Raw genomic sequence first — 17,876 nt, 5'->3', positions numbered from 1 at the left:
AGAGAAAGTAACGCCTATATGATGCAGTGTCATAGTATGAAAACAATGCCTTTCAAACATACAATGCTCATGGAAACAATGCCTGTGTTCAATACCGTGCCCTGACATAATGTTCGTAACTGCTCTTGGAAAAAAAAACAAATGCTCTATACCAAAATCTAAAATACCTTCATAGCTGGTTGCAGTACATGCCAAGCTGCATTTATTATATGCTTGAATACTCGCAGTGTGCATACGAGCGTTGCACAGTTATTCTAGAGAGGTGTTCTTTGGAAGCTGGGGGCGATGTACATTATTTATTAAGGGCAGGGAATTGATATTTCAGACTCTGACCTCAAGCAGTAAAGTTACCAACAAGCTAGAAAATGTGCATGTGTTAGTGTTCACATTACCCAATATGTGAATATCTACTGCCTCACCAGCTTCCACAATGCCTTATTACATAATTTCCAATGCACCACTGACGATACCAGTTTTAACATTAGCCCATTACTGTTAACACCACAGCCATGCTATTGTCAGCATTTCCCAAGTATGTCAGCAGGATTACCATGCTATTGTTCACATTACCCTAATATCTAAAATGCTTTTACCATGCCACTGTTTATATTACCTCCCTCCATGTAACTCACTATTCAAATACTGTATCTGCTTTGGCCCAGTACTCAAAATACCATTTACATGTCTGAATCGCCATTAGCACATCTCTATGCCCACATATGCATTGTCTCAATTCACCATGACAATGTCCACATTGCACCTAGTATGTTAAGTGCCATTTTTAGTTTTCACTTGCGACAGCGCATGCGCTGCATGTGCTCTTACTTGCAAGAAATATTCTATAAACAAGAGGCTTGCAGCCCCATTGCTTAACATGTGCTGGCTCAATTGTCACTGTTATCTGCTGCTTTCTAATTTGCAACAAGAACATTTGATGGACAGAATGCAGAACAATGTCATACATTCACCCCTGTGAAAAGATCTGGGCCGAAATCCATCGTTTTTTTGCTCACCATGCCTTTTTAGATTGAACCCAGCCATATGCAAATCAGTCTTGACCCAGCCCGAACTGCCAGGTCAGGTGCTTCCTGGACCGGAAACAAGCATCCTAGGACTGGTTTCGGGCTTTCAGCCCTCATCAGCCAGGATAGCTTGACTCCAGTCGCATGGAGAGCACGGGACACACGTCTGCGCAAACCCGTCCCACTCAGCGTGACAAATGCAAAAAGAACATATGATGGACGAAATGTAGAACAATGTCATACATTCACCCCGTACAGAGATCTGGGCCTAAATCCATAGTTTTTTCGCTCACCATACCATTGCAGATTGAACCCAGCCATATGCAAATCAGTCTTGACCCTGCGCCCAACGGGAACAGTTCAGCCCGAACTGCAGGTCAGGTCTTCCCTGGACTGGAAACAAGCACCCTAGGACCGGTTTCAGGCTTTCAGCCCTCATCAGCCAGGATAGCTTGACTCCAGTGGCATGGAGAGCACGGGACCCACGTCTGGGCATACCAGTCCCACTAGGGGTGACAAATGCAAAAAGAACATTTGATGGCAGAATTCAGAACAATGTCCTACATTCACCCCAGTACGGAGATCTGGGCCTAAATCCATAGTTTTTCTGCTCACCTTGCCATCCAGTTTGGACCCAGCCATATGCAAATCAGTCTTGACCCTGCGCCCAATGGGAACAGTCCAGCCCGAACTGCCAGGCCAGGTCCTCCCTGGGCTGGAAACAAGCATCCTAGGACCAGTTTCGGGCATTCAGCCCTCATCAGCCAGGATAGCTTGACTCTAGTGGCATGGCGACCACGGGACCCACGCCTGCGCAAACCAGTCCCACTCGGGGTGACAAATGCAAAAAGAACATTTGATGGACAGAGTGCAGAACAATGTCCTACATTCACCCCAGTACAGAGATTTGGAGCCTAAATCCATAGTGTTTTTTGCTCACCATGCCATCCAGTTTGGACCCAGCCATATGCAAATCAGTCTTGACCCTGCGCCCAATGGGAACAGTTCAGCAGGAACTGCCAGGCCAGGTCCTCCCTGGACTGGAAACAAGCATCCTAGAACCGGTTTCGGGCTTTCAGCCCTCATCAGCAATGATAGCTTGACTCCAGTGGCATGGAGAGCACTTGACCCACGTCTGGGCATATCTGTCCCACTCGGAGTGACAAATGCAAAAAGAGCATTTGATAGACAGAATGCAGAACAATGTCATACATTCACCCAAGTACAGAGATCTGGGCCTAAATCCACCGTTTTTTCGCTCATCATGCCATTCCAGTTTGGACCCAGCCATATGCAAATCAGTCTTGACCCTGCGCCCAATAGGAACAGTTCAGCAGGAACTGCCAGGCCAGGTCCTCTCTGGACTGGAAACCAGCATCTTAGGACTGGTTTTGGGCTCTCAGCCCTCATCAGCCAGGATAGCTTGACTCCAGTGGCATGGAGAGCATGGAACCCACGTCTGTGAAACCCGTCCCACTCGGGGTGACAAATGCAAAAAGAACATTTGATGCCCAGAATGCAAAACAATGTCCTACATTCACTCCAGTACAGAGATCTGGGCCTAAATCCATAGTTTTTTTGCTCACCATGCCTTTCTAGTTTAGACCCAGCCATATGCAAATCAGTCTTGACCCTGCATCCATTGGGATCAGTCCAGCCCGTACTGCCAGGCCAGGTCCCACCTGGACTGGAAACAAGCATCCTAGGACCGGGTTCGGGCTTTCAGCCCTGATTAGCCATGATAGCTTGACTCCAGTGGCATGGAGAGCACGGGACCCACGTCTGGGCATACCTGTCCCACTCGGGGTGACAAATCCAAAACGCCAGTGTGTGCTGGGTCATTTCCTCTTGTTTCAGCTGGAGCATGGACCAAGTACTGATTGCTTCATCTCATCTTGAATGCTATCATTCCATTGATCATGTTGGTTTTGAAGTACTAGTATTATTTGTTCTTTTTCCTTGTCATCCTGATTCAATGTCTTGCCATATGTAGCTATGTTTTACTATGCCACGTGCAATTCAAATAAGCCATTTGCTCCTTTGAAACGGATGTTTATTGGGAGAACAGATGTTATCTGATTTTATTGGGAGAACAGATGTTATCTGCTTTTATTGTGACAACAGATGTTATCTGCTTCCCAATACATTTTCACTAAGACATGGGCACAATTGCTTTCTTTATGTGATTGGATTTTTTGTCAAATGTCATATTTTATTTCTTTTTTACACATGGGGAGATTAACTAATTGACTCAGAATCACAGGCGTGTTGTGCTGAGACCTAACAAGTATTGTTAATGCCAATAGGTCTAGTCTTTGAAAAGATTGGCTCTGCCATTGCCTTTGTTCCTGTTGTACTGCACTGGCATGTCGATTTGTTGCCATGTTGTTTAAAGAGTGGCTGCTGTGCATCGTCTTTTGCTTTCTCGCCCTGAATGCGCCGGGTATGCCAAGACGTAGGTCCCGGGCTCACTGTGCCACTGGATTCAAGCTATCCTGGCTGAAGAGGGGTGAACCTCGATGGTGAACCTAGGATGCTTGTTTCCGGTCCAGGGAGGACCTGGCTTGGCAGTTCGGGGCGGACTGTTCCCATGAGCCACAGGGTCAAGACTGATTTGCATATGGCCAGGTCTAAACTGGGGTGGCATGGTGCACAAAAGAATGATGGATTTAACCCAGATCTTTTGACTGGAGGAGAATGTTTTGATTTTTTCTGAATTCCGTTCATCAATTGTGTGTCTTTTGCTGTGCATCGTGGCTAAAATAATAATAAAAAAGGACTGTGATGTATACAGCGCTAATGCGCTTTAAAAAAAAAAAATTTTTAAATGAGTTTTAGCCACACTGAAAGCACCAGTGCTGCTATTCAGCATAGCATTGGTCCGACCACTATCTTATAACATTCTCAATAATGCTTTCCTCCAGTATTAAGTCTCCCTCGGATGAGGGGGGCATGATAAGAAGTTGGGGTACCCTCAATAAAAAGGAATTTATGCACTCACTAGCTGGCTCAACCCCAGTGCCTATGCAGGATCTAGATCTCTATGAAGCTCACATTGCATTCTGGCTCCAAACTGCCAGCGATAAGTTCGCCCCACTCAAGAAACTCAGATTAAATTGGCGGGCTGACGCACATAAATGGCTCACCAGTGAACTAAAAGAACAGAAGTAAGCACTTTGACAAAAAGAGAGAAAATGGAGACTAAAATACACCCCGAAGATAAGCTCCTCTATGCAGAGACACTGAAAAATTATAAAGTAGCCATCAATGCGGCAAAGGCGGTCCACTTCTCTGCCAGAATTTTGAATTCCAGTAACAAATCCAAGGAAATTTTCTCAATCGTGAATGAGTTGTCAAAGGCCGACAGAGTAGCACCCAAGCCTACCCCCACTCAGGAGCTCTGTGACAACCTGAATAACTTCTTCCTTGAGAAAATAGCCACAATCAAAGCCAGTATTCCATGCTCTTCTTCCAATGAACCATCCCTGGCTACTCCCACGAATAACTCACTGCTGGAATACTTCCCAGCTATTAGCGCCGAGGTGTTCCCCCTTTTAATGTCAAAAGTAAAATCTGGCTCACCATTGGACCGGTGCCCGCCATATATACTGAAAGAAATCTTTTCCAGCAGCCCGATCTAACTCTTCTGAATGCATCACTGTCACAGGGCTGCGTCCCTAAACCATTTAAAGATGCTATTGTGGTGCCCCTGCTAAAAAAATCCGGAGCAGATCCTACAAAACCCCTCTAATTATCGTCCAATATGTCTGCTCCCCTACCTAACTAAAAAACTGGAAGCACACGTGGCCAAATACCTATCCAATGTCATGGAACAATCGGGTTACTTGGACCCTCACCAGGCAGGATTTCGTCCTGCACACTCGACGAAGTGAGTGATACTGGCAGTATTGGACGACATACGTAAGAAAGCAGACTTAGATACCCCTCAGGCTCCGGTGCTCCTGGACTTGTCTGCCGCATTTGACACGGTCGATCACAGGATACTGGGGGACCGTGTCAGACAGGCGGGTATCCAGGGCCCGGCCCTTAATTGGATTAAATCCTTCTTGGAGGGCCGCACTCAAGCAGTTCGTCTGGCCAACTTCAGAGCACCTAAGTTAACCACTACCTGTGGAGTCCCACAGGGGTCCTCTCTATCCCCCCACCTGTTTAATTTGTACCTCCTCCCCCTAATCAAGTCCCTAAAAGACAGAAATGTGACAACCTTCAACTACGCGGATGACCTCCAGCTTACTTTCACCATAGACAATTCCCTCAACTCAATTACCAACTTTCAAGAAACTATGCTACACATCCGGCTCTGGATGGACTCTAATCACTTGAAACACAACCCAGGCAAGTCTGAGCTACTGCTGATCGGGGGAAGCCAAATCTTCTGGGGCCCACACTATTGGCCAGCAGAACTGCCCCCCCTAAGCCCTCTACCTCTGTAAAAAGCCTTGGGGTGACCATAGACAGAGACCTATCTCTGAAAACTCATGTAGGGGCAGTGGTGTCAACCTGTTTCTTTCAATTGCGAAAGATCCGAAAGATCTGCCACTTGCTCACCCACGCAGCACTAATACAGGTGGTGATAGGTCTGGTATTGTCCCACCTGGACTATGCTAATTCGATCTACTTGGGGTTACCACTCTGTCTCACTAAACAACTTCAGTTGGTGCAGAATCAGGCTGCAAGATCGATCCTCCAGCAACCCAGGTGGCAATCTGCCAGACCTCTCTTAAAAAAACTACACTGGCTCCCTCTACCTCAACGGTCTGCTTTTAAGACAGGCTGCATAATCTTTAAATCACTAAACAGCCATAGCCCCATTTTTATCAACAATCTATTATCCAGGTACACTCCCACTCGTGACCTTCGCTCCAAACATCTCCATCTACTAGCCACCCCTAAATTCAAACATAAACGACATGGAGGGTGCAGATTCGCGTATCTGGCCCCACAGCTGTGGAATTCGCTCCCCCTGGAGATCCGGTCCTGTCCAGATCTACTACGTTTCAGAAAACTGCTTAAAACATGGCTATTCAAACAAGCACATGACTAACACTTCTCATCAGCTGCGACCAGTTCAGTATAGCGCCATGAAACCTTGGTGTACGTGCGCTCTATAAATTTCTTAAACATAAACATAAACATAGCTACAAAACATTTCAAAAATCGAATAGCTCTCATAAGTGAGACCTATTATCTGTGCCAATGCTTGTTCAGCTAGTCTCCACACTACAAAAAAGCATCATTGTTAGGCCAGTGTTAACAGTGCATGCTAGTATGTAAAGACTCATTGCCATCCAAAGGGCCTATTACTCTTGAGGGGGTACAGAACAATTGTTTCGCCAGTAAAGACAGAACACCTCCATTTTCCTCAATCATCACTAGTGACTGGCAGTCAGAGCTTACAGTGTCTCCTGAGTCACTTGCTGATGAGCCAAATTGATTTCTTAGTAGCAGGACAAATAGCGGCATGCAGGTGCAGTCAGAGCCAATATGTTATCATCATGCTTTTCCAGAGCTGCAACAAACAGAGGCAATGTGGTTCAACAGTGACTCCCCCCTAGTTTTGTGATTGCTTAAATATGGGCACCCCTGGTTTTGCTGAGATAAAAAATACTTCTCTAGAGCAGGTGCAAACACGTGCTGTCATAGAAGCAGCACTATTTTACAAGCAATTACATGTTCCGAATCTCTTTTGCTCTGGAATAACAAGCTACGTATGCATTATACTGCTGCAGCTTCAGTTACTTATAATTTCTCTCTATTTCCCAGAGTTCACTCCTTTAAACTGCAAAAGTTACTGACTTGGTAATATGTTTTTACCATCTTCATGGTATCTTACCTTTTTATGCTGAGTGCCTCATAGTTTATTACCTTAGCAATTTTCTGGGAAACTGTCTTTACAATGCGCCCGTTGCCATGCAATAACTTTATCACGCATCCATTACAAAACATATGCCTTTGCATGCATGCCTTTGCCACACAAAATTTACAGCGCATTTGCCTTTACAACACATGCCTTTGCAACAAAAATGAAAGTATTTCGCAGTCGCCAGTAGGTAGTTATAGTTAAGACCTAGTTTTCATAGATGGATTGTTTTTTGTTTTGCTAATAACTTTGGCTTCATTTGACGAATCTTCATACAAATGTCAAAACTTGTTTGACACTCACTTCAGCTGCAGTCTTAAATGGTTCAAGTTGATTCATCTAGCGGGTCTCAAAAAAGGTGAGGTCCCAAAATGGATTTTTTCCATGCAATTTCCCATAGGGATTTTAGGAACAATGACAGCATGATCCACTGAACAAAAGTACACCAAATTTGGCAGAAAGCTAGATCTTGTGTCAAGAATTCAATGAGTTGCAAAGTCATGATATTTACATGGTATCAGAAAAATTCTAACTACCTTACTGCCAGAAGATATCCTCAATGGAAAAGACAATGTTCCTTTTTGAAGCGTATTTTTTTTATCTTGTTTAAAAGGCTGATAGGAAGCTGCGGTGAGATTTCCAACATGGCCACTTGGATTCTAAAAGACAAGTCCTTGCAGTCTAGTGGTTGTGCTACGGTCAAGGCATATGGGTTGTAATTGATGTGTTGTACAGGCATGCGTGGTTCCGTCATACATCCCAATGTTCTCAGTTTGAAAAGACTAATTTAGTGAATTGGTAAACTGTGTAACTAAATAACCTAAGTCAATTATCTGTTTCAATGCTGTCCCATTGGTTCTTAATTTGAATCTAGGTTTCCATCTACTCCCTGCAATCATAATGTTAGAATGGAAATATTTGTGTTTGTGCTTTTCATATGTAAAGTTAGCATTCGCTGCACCAGTTCATGTTCAGGTGCCATTTTGAATCATGGTCAAAACTAATCCTTTGATATTTCTGAGAAAAGGTCTCTGCTAGGTTTCATTTCTGCAATGTTAGGTTTTGCTTCACTAATTAATAAACTGTTCATATTAGCGCATACCTTTCTCTCTAGAAAGAGGCCCTCTCCAACTTGTCTGGTGACGGCCCACCTGGAACAACCTTGGACTTTGTAACTTTGTGTAAGATATGAGTGCTGAGGCTGTTTTTTTTCTTGTGTTCCATTGCTTAGCAGCACCTGCCTGGAAAATTCACCCTGGGCGTGTTTTAGCCCAATTATGAAACATAAATAATGTATATTTATGCTAGTCAATTTCAGTCCCTCTGCAGCACACCTAGCGACTGGGCAGACTGGGCTCTGCTCTCAGTGTATCTAATAAACAGTTATTGGTTTGTATTCTCTACTGTCTCTTCATTTGGTATGGAAGGATAAGAGGTGGTCCTTAGTGACCCAGGCAACTTGAAACAGGCCTCTTCCTTCAGTAGTCACCCGAACAGGGACTCCTTTGGGTGATTGATCCATCCCCTTCCGCAGACAGAAGGACATCGTCATTTTGCCTTTCACTCAATAACTATTTCATTGACAAGATTGCCACCATTAAAGCCAATATCCCTGCAGTCTCTCAACCCCAAGCCACCTTCCTTCTTCCTCCGCCACCTCTTCTGTTGGATCACTTCCTTCCGATTTCTACCGAACAATTTCTCTTCTTGCTAGCTAAGGTCAAGTCCGGCCCTCCGGCTGACTGCGCTCCGGCCCGGATTCTCCAAACCCTTTTCACCTACTGCCCTGGACCCCCTCTCACCTTGCTTAATTCCTCGCTGGCGCTTGGTTCCGTCCCCTCCTCCTTTAAAACCGCAATAGTTCTCCCCATCATTAAAAAACCTGGTTTGGATCCCTCTTCCCCCTCTAATTTCAGGCCCATTTCCCTTCTTCCCTATTTGGGGAAGATTTTGGAAAGTTATGTCACGTCTTGCCTGACCTCTCACATCGAGAAACATTGTCTCTTAGCCTCCCATCAGGCGGGCTTTCGCCCGGGCCATTCCACAGAGACCGTTGTCACCGCTGTCTTGGATGAGCTCAAGGGAAAAGCGGATTCCAATCTCCCCCAAGCGTTGGTGCTCCTCGACCTGTCGGCTGCGTTTGACACGGTCGACCATACCATCCTTCTCGACCGTGTCAGCGCAGCCGGCATTAGGGGTGTGGCACTCTCTTGGTTAGCGTCCTTCCTTCAGGGTAGGTCTCAGGCAGTCCACCTTGCAGGATTCTCTGCTCCCCCGCCCTCTTGTGTGTGGGGTCCCCCAAGGCTCATCCCTTTCTCCCCTTCTTTTCAATCTGCATATCTACCCTCTCATCCTTTCTCTTCGTGAGCTGGGGGTCTCCGTGTATAACTACGCGGATGACCTCCAGCTCATCTTTGATCTTTCTACCTCTGACTCTCCTCTTTTTCTCAGCTCTACCCTAGTCTTTATCTCGGATAGGATGGCCACGAATCACCTTAAGCTGAATCCGGACAAGACGGAGCTTGTCCTCACGGGTGGTCCCACTAATCCATGGTCCCCGACCCACTGGCCCCTTTCCTTCGGTTCTCCCCCTCTACCAGTTCCCTCTGTCCGCACTCTGGGCATCAAGGTCAGCAATGACCTTTCTATGCATGCCCAAGTCAGCTCCGTCATCTCATCTTGCTTTCTGTCCCTCCGCCTCATCCGAAAGATTTCCCGGTTCTTTTCCACGAATGCCCTCAAATCCATCATTATGGCCCTCATTACCTCCCGCCTTGATTACGGGAATGGCCTCTATGTCGGCATTCCGGCCTTTGAAACCCGACGGCTACAGGCCATTCAAAATCAGGCGGCCCGTCTCATTTTCCATCTCCCCAAATTCTCTCATATCACGCCTGTCCTTAAGTCCCTCCACTGGCTCCCGGTGCACTTCAGATCTTTCTTCAAACTGGCTTGCTTAGCCTTTCTTGCTTATACTCACTCTGCTCCCCTCTTTATTGTTTCTTTAATCACTCCCTATACCCCGGCTCGTACCCTCCGTTCTTCATCTCTTCTTCTTCTCCAAGTACCCCGCTTTCACAAATCCCGAATTGGAGGCACCCGTTTTTCGGTTTTGGCCCCCCAGTTTTGGAACAGTCTCCCGTTGTCCATTCGTTCTATCCCTACTTATCCTGCCTTTCGCAAAGCCCTAAAAACGTTCCTCTTCTCTCAGGCTTTCCCCGGTTAGTTCCCTAGGTTTGCTTTGTAGAATCCGGTCCCACCCTCAGCGCCAGGAAGCCGCTTGGCCGCAGTGCGCTTTATTAAGTTTCTTTTTCATTTCATTCATTTCATTTCATCGTCGGGTCGGACTGACGGTTCAGGGATCCCTGCACGAGGAGTATCAAATGCTCGCAGCTGCCCCTTCCATCCTGCCAGACGGTGCCTCGCCCAGTGGTCATCCCAACTGGAGTCCTGAAAGACGAAACCCTTGGATCTGACCGTTTGGTCTGAAGAGTCGGCCGTGGAGAATTGGTGCATTTGTGCGACTCATATCAAGTGAGTTTGTTTTGGTTCTTTGTGAATATTGTACCAGTGTGGTTTGAGTTTGGTACAGTCTGAGGAACGTTTTTGATAAAAAGCATTTGCAACTGCTTTGCCGGGAAAAATAACAAATTTGTTTCCTTTTTGAAAATACTGGTCTTAGTAAGTTTTTGTCTTTTGGTTGTTGATGTTGTTCTGCAGATGCTCGATTAGAAGAAGCTCAGCTGGCGCCTCCAGAAGGCACCCCTAATTTTGATATGTATGTGAAGCATGGTCTTGGCCATAATATGCTAAGTACATTATGGCACAAATATTTGAGGGACAATGCCGAGTTACAGTGGCACCGGTAAGGATCACGACGCATCCCCTATTCTGCGCAAGCATTGAGGCACGACGCATCATCTCCCCTGGATCACGGAATCAACTCATCTCCCCTTTTTGCGAGCCTTTTGTTTACTTTGCGTTACGCATCCAGGTACTTTGTTGAGAACTTTGTCGCATTTATCATCAACTTGAACTAAGCAACGTTTTATCATCTTTAAGCAATCTTAAGTGTAGTATTGTGGATTTTTGTCGTTTGTGGTCTTGTGTTTAAGTCTATATAAAGAATACTTATTTTTATAAAACCTGTGTGTGTCCATCTGTAGTGTTTTCACTGTATTACTGTGTATATTCACAAATGCTTAACACACTGCCTCTGAGATAAGCCTGTCTGCTCGTGCCAAGCTACCAAGGGGGTAAGCAGGGGTTATCAAGGAGTGTAATCCCTTTATTCTGGCTAAGTATTCAAAAAGAGGCTTGGGACCTGGTCTTCTTAACAGAAACCTGGTTAAGGGCCAGCTCCCAGCCTGATATCGCGCAGGCAGTCCCTGCAGGCTACAGGATGGTGGCGGTTAATCGTGTTAATAACAGATTGGGGGGGGGGCTTGCAATCATAATACGGGACAACTGGGAGATTTCCTATAAAAAAGTGGAGAATACTGGTCCTATAGAAGCCATGTCTTTTAATATATTCTGCTCTAATCTTTCTATCATGGCAGGATTACTTATATATAGACCCCCTACCTTGGCAGCTGTACATCTGATTGACCTTTATGGCATTATTGGGGACTTAGTTTTAAGGTACCCATCTTTTACAGTCTTAGGCGATTTCAACCTGCATGCAGACATGTTGAATGATCCGGGTGCTAGTAAATTGATGGATGCGCTTCTGGGGTTTAATCTCGCTCAGAAAATCCATGCAGCTATGCATAGAGGGGGGCATATGTTAGATCTTATTTTTAGCAATGATTGTACACTTAGTACAGATGCCCCTCGTCAAGTCACCTGGTTCGACCACTTCCTTGTCCCCTTTACGTTAGAAAGGAGTCCCTCCATCGGACGTTCTCTGCCCCGAGTAAAGGAGACTAGAAAGTGGGGTAACATCACTCCGACTAAATTCGAAAGGGAATTGGCTGGAATACCTTTTGTATTAACGGGTGACCCTAGTCACGATGTTGCTGCATTCAAGACATGCGTCTCTTCTGCTCTGGATAAAATTGCCCCAGTAGAAAGAAGGCATGCAGTGAGGTCACGTCCCTCCGCACCTTGGTTTACGGATGAATTGCGTATGGCTAAAAGTGCCTGCAAAAGATTGGAAAGGGCTTGGCGACGGAGTTATGCTCCAGAAGCGAAACTTATTTATAAGTCTGCTCTTCGGTCCTTCCAGCGCGCCAAAACGTCGCAACATAAGGGAGCATTATACTGTGCAGATTAAGTCCTCTAACAACTCTATGAAAGAGATTTTTAAAATTGTGAAAAGGTTTACTAACCCGAAGGTTTCCCAAACTCCCCTTCAACCCTCAGAATCTCTTCTTAATAGCTTAGCTACCTTCTTTAATGATAAAATTACAGATATTTATGCTGCCTTCCCTCCTCCAAAAGAGCATGTCTTGGACTCTGCCATGGTGGGCCCTACCCAAGTGTGGACATCCTTTACATTTTTTGAGAGCAATCAATCTTTGATAGATCTACATAATGTAAAATCAGGTTCTCCAGCGGACCTATGTCCGGCCAGGTCTTTTAGGATCCTGGCCTCATGGCTAAATCCAGCTCTCAATGCTATTTGGAATCAGTCGCTGGAGACAGGTATTTACCCGGTGCTGATCTGCGGTCTTGAAAATGTTTTGGCCTATCTCCTTGCTCTCAGGCACTGCAAAAATTCTGGAAAAAGAGGTACAGAGGCAGCTTTCTGCTTTTTTAGATTCTAATGATTTGTTACACAGTTCTCAGTAAGGTTTCAGAGCGGGTTTCAGTACGGAGACAGCTTTGCTAGAAGTTACTGAGACTCTGCAGGAAACCTTGGATCAGGGACACTGTGCAATGCTGGTCTTATTAGATCTCTCGGCAGCATTTGACACTGTGTCCCATAAACTCATGCTGCACAGATTGGAAAGTCTGGGAGTGTCGGGCAAGGTGTTATCTTGGTTTCATACTTTCCTTGAAGGTCGGTCACAACATGTGGTTCTTCACCCTTTTACCTCGGAAACCAAGTGGCTCTCCTGCGGAGTACCTCAGGGCTCGGCGCTAAGCCCCACTCTTTTTAATATTTATCTGGCCCCTTTAGCTGCGGTGGTGAAGAATTGTGGTATGAAGATCATTAGTTATGCAGACGATACGCAACTGATTTGGCGTGGGTGGCGGTCACATCCTAATTAGCACGGAGAGACCGCTGCTGCCCCTGCGGACGGTCCCTCCTCCTCTGGGGTGGCGGTGGCCGTCCACCATCCTAATAGGCCCCTAAGTGGGGCTTTAGGCGGTTCACATGTAGTACCCTCAAGGGGCTCCTGGGAGACTGCAAGTTCACCAGATAAGTGGCATCACTCTTGCGCTCCACCACATCATACGGACCGGGCCACCTGTCCTGGAGCGCACAAGGCTCCACAGGGGCCATGACCCAAACTTTCTGTCCAGGCTGAAGCTCAATCAGAGTGGCATTCTGATTATACCGCCGCTTCATTTCCTCCTGGCTGGCTTCCAGATTCGCCTGAGCGAGATCTCTGAAACGCCGAGTCTGGTTCCTGAAGGCCAGCATGTAACTATATACATCCTGGGGAGGTTTCCTGGGAGATTGCTTCCAGCTTTCCTTGACAAAATTCAAAGGTCCTCTTACCGGGTGTCCATACAAAACCTCAAAGGGGCTGAATCCTAGGGACTTTTGTGGCACCTCACGGTAGGCAAACAGAAGGCATGGCAAGAGGACATCCCACCTACGCTTTATTGGTTCTTCGAGACCCATGATCATGCCTTTAAGGGTCCGGTTGAATCTTTCAACCAGCCCATTACCTTGTGGGTGGTAAGGAGTGGTGAACTTGTAGGCAACACCACACTCCTTCCACAGAGACTTCATATAATTAGAAATGAAGTTTGTACCACGGTCAGACACCACCTCTCTGGGGAACCCCACACGGGAGAAGATTCCCATCAGTGCACGTCCCACCACGGGGGCCGTCACTGTCCGGAGCGGAATGGCTTCGAGGTACTGGGTAGCATGGTTCACCAAGACCAGGATAAACTTGTTGCCCATGACTGTCTTGGGGTCCAGTGACCCCACAATGCCAATGCCCACCCGTTCAAAGGGGGTACTGACTACAGGGAAAGGTTGGAGAGGGGCCTTGTGCCTACTTCCACTTTTCCCACTTTCCTGGCAAGTTTGACAGGTCCTACAATGAGTATCTGAACTCTTCCGCATCTGGGGCCAATAAAAGTGGGAACAAGCCTTTCAAAGGTCTTGTTCTGCCCCAGATGACCAGCTAAAGGAACATCATGAGCAGAATCTAGTAGGAAGGCTCTGAAGCGCTGGGGTACCACCAGCACACGGGCTGACCCAGGCTCAGCACCCTTAGGCTCGCTATACAGGAGACCGTTCTCCCAGTAGATCCAATGTGATCCAGACTGATCACCTGCTGCCTGGTTTGTGGCCTGTTGCCTCAAACCCACAAGAGAAGGGCACTGCTCCTCTTCACAAAATTCCTCCCTGGAGGGACCCCCTTCTTGCTGCCAATGGGTCAGCTCAGGCAGGTTTTCCAGTTCAGAAATTTGGTTCCCTGTAGGTTCCAGGGCATCCCCCTCAAGGTCTGCCTCCTCCTGGACCGTGGGAACAATGGGGGCTGGTTTCCTGCGCCCCATACCTCTTCTCTTTAAGGCAGGTCCCTGGGCCATACTTTCAGGCTCCAGGGTCTCTTGAACACCCTTAGCTGCCATAGACCGAGTGGTCACACACTCCCACTCAGGTAGACCCAACATCTCTAAATGCGCCTTCTTCTCCACCTTAACCCAAGGGGAGCTTTCCAAATCATTGCCTAACAGACAGTCAACAGGCATGGCTGGCCTCACAGCTACTTGAAGAGTACCAGAGACCCCCCCCACCACTTTAAGGGAACTTGAGCCACCTTGCAACGGCTCTCTGTGTTGTCAGGCGCAACAAATGGGAAGAATGCATTGGGGACCACCTGCTCTTCAGACACCAAGTGACACTTGACAGCTGTCACACTGGCTCCGGTGTCTCTCAGAGCCTCCACTCTATGGCCATTGATGGTCACCCACTGCCTGTATTTCTTAGTGTTATCAGGCAGCAGTTCTAGGGACCATCTTAAAGTCTACTAATGAGACAAGGGACATTTCTGCGGGACCCCACCCACCTGGGGCACCCATCTCCTCCCCACCCAGGGCTACACTGGCCATTTGACGGGGTGGTGCACGGGGTGGCACATACTGACCCTTTTGGGGACACTGGGGATCATACCAACGGTGTCCCACCTTCTTACACTGAAAGCAGGTAACAGGCCCCCTATGAACAGGTTTACCTGTCGGAGAGCCTGACTTCTTCTCAGGGAGAGGCTGGGAACCTTGGTCCCCTTGGGAATTACTTTGGGGCCCTTTCTGGAACTCCCTCTGTTTACCCTTGTCCCCCCGCTCTTCTACTGGGGACCCTGCCCAGCCTTGGCGGAGTCTCCCACAAGATCCTTGCGGACCCTGGTACTGACCCAGCGGTCTGCCTCTTCAGCAAGCTTTCTAGGGTTAGTCAACTTGCTATCAATAAGGTGCTGGCGTTGCTCTGGAAAACAATTAGCAGACAAGTGCTCCCTAGCAATCAAATCATAGAGCACTTGAAAATTATCCGCATTGCTACCCCTTACCCAAACATCAATAGCTCTGCAAAAGAAAGACACATATTCTACCCTAGTGGTTCCCTCCAGCTTCTTACAATTCCTGAACCTCTGTCTATAGAGCTCAGGAGTTAACCCATACCTTGTCATCAGTGCTTCTATCATGTGTGCATAAGACATCCTATGATCACTGGGGGGTCTAACAAAGTATCCCTACCTTCAGTTAAAAACCGGTTCCGTGATCCGGGGGAGATGATGTGTCATGCCTCGTGCCCAATGCTTGTGCAGAGTAGTGGATGCGTCGTGATCCTTACCGGTGCGGAGGTGATGCGTAGATTCTCGGCCTGCGGGCCCGTTGCGGTGCGCAAGATGGTGCTTTGATGCGATGCGATGATCCGGTTGTGATGCGAGAAGATGGCGCCCTTGATGCGGTGATGCGATGATGATGCGTAGACGCCCTGGCAGCCTTTCTCTGTACTTTGGAGCCGCGACAGGCCCTGCGACACTCTTCTCCGGTGATGTGATGGCAACTCTCACAATGGCGTCACGCTTCTCTGGTGATGAGACAGCAGGCAACTTCGATGAACACACGCTTCCAGGGAGATGCGGCGAAGGCTCGCTTCTCCGGCGATGCGCCGATTTCAGCTGCGGCGGCGACACGCTTCTTCTCGATGCGTCGCGCTTCCAGCTCATAGCGACACGCAAATGTCTGGAGTCAGAATTCGCAGTAAGGAAATTCAGAGGGGAGCTGGAGATGAAGTATTTTGTCCCTGAGACTTCCTTACTTAAATGTCCTTGTGGTAAAGGATACGTGGGTAAGACGGAACGCAAAATACAAATTAGGCTGAATGAACATAAGTCAAACATTCGCAACAAGACAACAAAATCCACAGTAGCTTGTCATTTCAGTGAAGCTTCTCACAATGTTAGTAAATTAAGATATATCATACTTGAAATTGTCACTAAAAGAGAAGGTGTGGATAACAGTAAGAATTTGTTGCAGAGAGAGAACTACTGGATTTATAAACTGGAGACTCTAAAACCAATTGGAATGAATGATAGGGTGGAACATAGTTGTTATTTATAATCAGAAAATGTCTTTTTGGCCTCTATTGTTTTTCCTTTAAAGATTCCATATAATATGGAGATGAGCCACACACATTGCCTTGGTGAAACCATGTGACGTTTGTTTATAGTCACTGTTATTATGATTATCTCCCTACACAATTACTTATTTTTGTGAATATTGAGATGCTCATTTGTTATACCCGTAGATCACGTTTGCAGGTATTTTTTAATAGAATCTGAGCTTTAGTTACCTGTTTCAAAATGGCCACCACATTTTCATAGCGCTGCCCTTTTACCATTACTATTATGGAAGGACTCTGTCATGAACGATAGGAACCGCCATCACTGTTGTGCATTGTTATCTGGTTCATAATGGCCGCCACGCTTTTATAGCGCTGTCCCTTTACCATTACTATGATGGCATCCGACAGGAACGTTAGGAGTCGCTAGCTCATATTTGCATGGAAGTATTAGATTGTTTGGAGGCTAATACCTCGTCGAGGCACATGGTGATAGTGCACGATCGTTTTCTAAATTGTTTAGACACTGGGACTTTTTAGCTGGCTTTATGCTTTTTTACACACTTGGTATATATGGAGCTATTACGCGTTAATATAACTATCGTTTAGAATCCTTTTGACAAACTCGGGGAATCATTATTGGCAAACATCGAACTCGGTGCACCTTTCTACTAATCACGGTTTATTTTTGTTTTTTGAGTTTGGGAGTGACAGTTTGAAAGCAACATCGAACTCAGTGCACCTTGGTAGTAATCACGGTTTATTTGCGTCTTGAGATTGGGAGCTACTGTTTGAATTAAGGTCCTCACTTATGTATGTTTTATGTTTACCGATGAGATTGAAACAACAATCACTTGAGCACTTGGAATCACGAAGAAAACAAGCGTTTTACTTGCGCTACACGCATTAATGTAAATACCGGCGGTTTAACACATATTCACTAAGAAATACCTTTACACTTATTGTTTTGAGTAAGCATTAAATTGTGTTACTTTTTGTGCGTTAAAAGTCCTCATGTACTTATAGCATGTATCTACTTACAGATTTAAGCTCCCTGATGAAGGCTAGATTTTATCCGAAATGCATTGGAGATTGATATGAATATGCGTTTAAGAACATAGAAAGAAAGAAAAGAAAACAAGAGTGATTTACAACTCTTAGATCGGAATATAATAAATAATCTTTTGAAACAATATTATGTTTTGGATTTTTGATTTCA

Source organism: Lissotriton helveticus, chromosome 2_1, assembly GCF_964261635.1.
Source record: "Lissotriton helveticus chromosome 2_1, aLisHel1.1, whole genome shotgun sequence".
Lineage (NCBI taxonomy): Eukaryota > Metazoa > Chordata > Amphibia > Caudata > Salamandridae > Lissotriton > Lissotriton helveticus.
The sequence above is the reverse complement of the archived record's forward strand: the minus strand, read 5'-3'. Positions refer to the sequence as shown.